The sequence below is a fragment of the Chamaea fasciata genome, unplaced genomic scaffold, assembly GCF_029207755.1.
Source record: "Chamaea fasciata isolate MVZ Bird 193981 ecotype frontalis unplaced genomic scaffold, bChaFas1.0.hap1 SCAF_94, whole genome shotgun sequence".
NCBI classification, from domain to species: domain Eukaryota; kingdom Metazoa; phylum Chordata; class Aves; order Passeriformes; family Sylviidae; genus Chamaea; species Chamaea fasciata.
The window spans coordinates 227408-232403 of record NW_027094179.1 but is presented as its reverse complement, the minus strand read 5'-3'; positions in this window follow the sequence as shown (position 1 = coordinate 232403).

The window sequence follows — 4996 nt, the reverse complement described above, 5'->3', positions numbered from 1 at the left end:
ACAGTGCACATTACTCCCAGAACCAAGCTGTCAGAAGCCTGAACCCTAACTGTCCTTGGAGTGCCAAATGTCTCCTACAACCTGACATTAGGAACCTGATGCGGTGAGTCCAGATCCCACAGAAAAGGGGCAACGCTTCCTGCACAGAGCCCTCTGACCCAGAGAGGGCTACTGCCTGCTAAAAAAAAATTCAGCACAGGATATCTGCCAGATCCAAGCTCCCAGAAGCTGGAACCCTTACTGTCCTGCGAGTGCCAAATCTATCCTATAAACTGACATCAGGAGCCTGATGGGGGGAGTTTAGGTTCCCACGAAAGACAGCCACCGTTCCTGCACATAGCTCTGTGCCGGGGAGTGGGCTTCTGCCTGCTAAAAATAAGTCCAGCACAGGATATCTGCCAGATCCAAGCTGCCAGAAGCTGAAACACTAACTGTCCTTGGAGTGCCCAATGTCTCCTACAACCTGACATTAGGAACTTAGTCGGTGAGTATAGCTTCCCACAGAAGAGAGCCACTGTTCCTGCACAGAGCTCTGTGCCCGGGAGTGGGCTTCTGCCACTTAGAATTCTGAACACTGCTGCACTTCTCCCATATCCAAGCACCCAGAAGCTGGAACCCTAACTGTCCTGCGAGTGCCAAATGTCTCCTACAACCTGACATTAGGAACTTCGGGGGGTGAGTTTAGCTTCCCACAGAAGAGACCCACAGGTCCTGCACAGAGCTCTGTGCCCCGGAGTGGGCTTCTGCCACTTAGAATTCTGAAGAGTGCACATTACTCCCAGAACTAAGCTGTCAGAAGCTAGAACCCTAACTGTCCTTGGAGTGCCCAATGTCTCCTACAACCTGACATTAGGAACTTCGGGGGGTGAGTTTAGCTTCCTACAGAAGAGAGCCACTGTTCCTGCACAGAGCTCTGTGCCCGGGAGTGGGCTTCTGCCACTTAGAATTCTGAACAGTGTACTTACTCCCACAACCAAACTGCCATGAAGCTGAAACCCTAGCTGCCCTTAGACTGCCAAACACCCCCTGCAAAATGACATCAGGAACTTGGAGGGGTGAGTTTAGCTTTCCACAGAAAAGACCCACCGTTCCTGCACAGAACTCTCGGCCACGGAGTGGGCTGCTAACTGATAAAAATAAGTTCAGCACAGGACTTTCGCCAGATCCAAGCATGCAGAAGCTGGAACCCTAACTGTCCTGCGAGTGCCAAATGTCTCCTACAGCCTGACATCAGGAACCTGCTGGGGTGAGTTTAGTTTCCCACAGAAAAGACCCACAGTTCCTGCACAGAGCTCTGTGCCTCGGAGTGGGCTTCTGCCACTTAGAATTCTGAACAGTGCACATTACTCCCAGAACTAAGCTGTCAGAAACTGGAACCCTAACTGTCCTTGGAGTGCCCAATGTCTCCTACAACCTGACATTAGGAACTTCGGGGGGTGAGTTTAGCTTCCCACAGAAGAGAGCCACTGTTCCTGCACAGAGCTGTGTGCCCGGGAGTGGGCTTCTGCCACTTAGAATTCTGAACAGTGTACTTACTCCCACAACCAAGCTGCCATGAAGCTGAAACCCTAGCTGCCCTTAGACTGCCAAACACCCCCTGCAAAATGACATCAGGAACTTGGAGGGGTGAGTTTAGCTTTCCACAGAAAAGACCCACCATTCCTGCACAGAACTCTCGGCCACGGAGTGGGCTGCTAACTGATAAAAATAAGTTCAGCACAGGACTTCTGCCAGATCCAAGCATCCAGAAGCTGGAACCCTAATTGTCCTTGGAGTGCCCAATGTCTCCTACAGCCTGACATCAGGAACTTGGAGGGGTGAGTTTAGCTTCCCACAGAAGATAGCCATTGTTCCTGCACAGAGCTCTGTGCCCGGGAGTGGGCTTCTGCCACTTAGAATTCTGAACAGTGCACATTACTCCCAGAACCAAGCTGTCAGAAGCCTGAACCCTAACTGTCCTTGGAGTGCCAAATGTCTCCTACAACCTGACATTAGGAACCTGATGCGGTGAGTCCAGATCCCACAGAAAAGGGGCAACGCTTCCTGCACAGAGCCCTCTGACCCAGAGAGGGCTACTGCCTGCTAAAAAAAAATTCAGCACAGGATATCTGCCAGATCCAAGCTCCCAGAAGCTGGAACCCTTACTGTCCTGCGAGTGCCAAATCTATCCTATAAACTGACATCAGGAGCCTGATGGGGGGAGTTTAGGTTCCCACGAAAGACAGCCACCGTTCCTGCACATAGCTCTGTGCCGGGGAGTGGGCTTCTGCCTGCTAAAAATAAGTCCAGCACAGGATATCTGCCAGATCCAAGCTGCCAGAAGCTGAAACACTAACTGTCCTTGGAGTGCCCAATGTCTCCTACAACCTGACATTAGGAACTTAGTCGGTGAGTATAGCTTCCCACAAAAGAGAGCCACTGTTCCTGCACAGAGCTCTGTGCCCGGGAGTGGGCTTCTGCCACTTAGAATTCTGAACACTGCTGCACTTCTCCCATATCCAAGCACCCAGAAGCTGGAACCCTAACTGTCCTGCGAGTGCCAAATGTCTCCTACAACCTGACATTAGGAACTTCGGGGGGTGAGTTTAGCTTCCCAGAAAAGAGACCCACAGGTCCTGCACAGAGCTCTGTGCCCCGGAGTGGGCTTCTGCCACTTAGAATTCTGAAGAGTGCACATTACTCCCAGAACTAAGCTGTCAGAAGCTGGAACCCTAACTGTCCTTGGAGTGCCCAATGTCTCCTACAACCTGACATTAGGAACTTCGGGGGGTGAGTTTAGCTTCCTACAGAAGAGAGCCACTGTTCCTGCACAGAGCTCTGTGCCCGGGAGTGGGCTTCTGCCACTTAGAATTCTGAACAGTGTACTTACTCCCACAACCAAACTGCCATGAAGCTGAAACCCTAGCTGCCCTTAGACTGCCAAACACCCCCTGCAAAATGACATCAGGAACTTGGAGGGGTGAGTTTAGCTTTCCACAGAAAAGACCCACCGTTCCTGCACAGAACTCTCGGCCACGGAGTGGGCTGCTAACTGATAAAAATAAGTTCAGCACAGGACTTTCGCCAGATCCAAGCATGCAGAAGCTGGAACCCTAACTGTCCTGCGAGTGCCAAATGTCTCCTACAGCCTGACATCAGGAACCTGCTGGGGTGAGTTTAGTTTCCCACAGAAAAGACCCACAGTTCCTGCACAGAGCTCTGTGCCCGGGAGTGGGCTTCTGCCACTTAGAATTCTGAACACTGCTGCACTTCTCCCATATCCAAGCACCCAGAAGCTGGAACCCTAACTGTCCTTGGAGTGCCAAATGTCTCCTACAACCTGACATTAGGAACTTCGGGGGGTGAGTTTAGCTTCCCACAGAAGAGACCCACCGTTCCTGCACAGAGCTCTGTGCCCTGGAGTGGGCTTCTGCCACTTAGAATTCTGAACAGTGCACATTACTCCCAGAACCAAGCTGTCAGAAGCTGGAACCCTAACTGTCCTTGGAGTGCCCAATGTCTCCTACAACCTGACATTAGGAACTTAGTCGGTGAGTATAGCTTCCCACAGAAGAGAGCCACTGTTCCTGCACAGAGCTCTGTGCCCGGGAGTGGGCTTCTGCCACTTAGAATTCTGAACAGTGTACTTACTCCCACAACCAAGCTGCCATGAAGCTGAAACCCTAGCTGCCCTTAGACTGCCAAACACCCCCTGCAAAATGACATCAGGAACTTGGAGGGGTGAGTTTAGCTTTCCACAGAAAAGACCCACCGTTCCTGCACAGAACTCTCGGCCACGGAGTGGGCTGCTAACTGATAAAAATAAGTTCAGCACAGGACTTTCGCCAGATCCAAGCATGCAGAAGCTGGAACCCTAACTGTCCTGCGAGTGCCAAATGTCTCCTACAGCCTGACATCAGGAACCTGCTGGGGTGAGTTTAGTTTCCCACAGAAAAGACCCACAGTTCCTGCACAGAGCTCTGTGCCTCGGAGTGGGCTTCTGCCACTTAGAATTCTGAACAGTGCACATTACTCCCAGAACTAAGCTGTCAGAAACTGGAACCCTAACTGTCCTTGGAGTGCCCAATGTCTCCTACAACCTGACATTAGGAACTTCGGGGGGTGAGTTTAGCTTCCCACAGAAGAGAGCCACTGTTCCTGCACAGAGCTGTGTGCCCGGGAGTGGGCTTCTGCCACTTAGAATTCTGAACAGTGTACTTACTCCCACAACCAAGCTGCCATGAAGCTGAAACCCTAGCTGCCCTTAGACTGCCAAACACCCCCTGCAAAATGACATCAGGAACTTGGAGGGGTGAGTTTAGCTTTCCACAGAAAAGACCCACCATTCCTGCACAGAACTCTCGGCCACGGAGTGGGCTGCTAACTGATAAAAATAAGTTCAGCACAGGACTTCTGCCAGATCCAAGCATCCAGAAGCTGGAACCCTAATTGTCCTTGGAGTGCCCAATGTCTCCTACAGCCTGACATCAGGAACTTGGAGGGGTGAGTTTAGCTTCCCACAGAAGATAGCCATTGTTCCTGCACAGAGCTCTGTGCCCGGGAGTGGGCTTCTGCCACTTAGAATTCTGAACAGTGCACATTACTCCCAGAACCAAGCTGTCAGAAGCCTGAACCCTAACTGTCCTTGGAGTGCCAAATGTCTCCTACAACCTGACATTAGGAACCTGATGCGGTGAGTCCAGATCCCACAGAAAAGGGGCAACGCTTCCTGCACAGAGCCCTCTGACCCAGAGAGGGCTACTGCCTGCTAAAAAAAAATTCAGCACAGGATATCTGCCAGATCCAAGCTCCCAGAAGCTGGAACCCTTACTGTCCTGCGAGTGCCAAATCTATCCTATAAACTGACATCAGGAGCCTGATGGGGGGAGTTTAGGTTCCCACGAAAGACAGCCACCGTTCCTGCACATAGCTCTGTGCCGGGGAGTGGGCTTCTGCCTGCTAAAAATAAGTCCAGCACAGGATATCTGCCAGATCCAAGCTGCCAGAAGCTGAAACA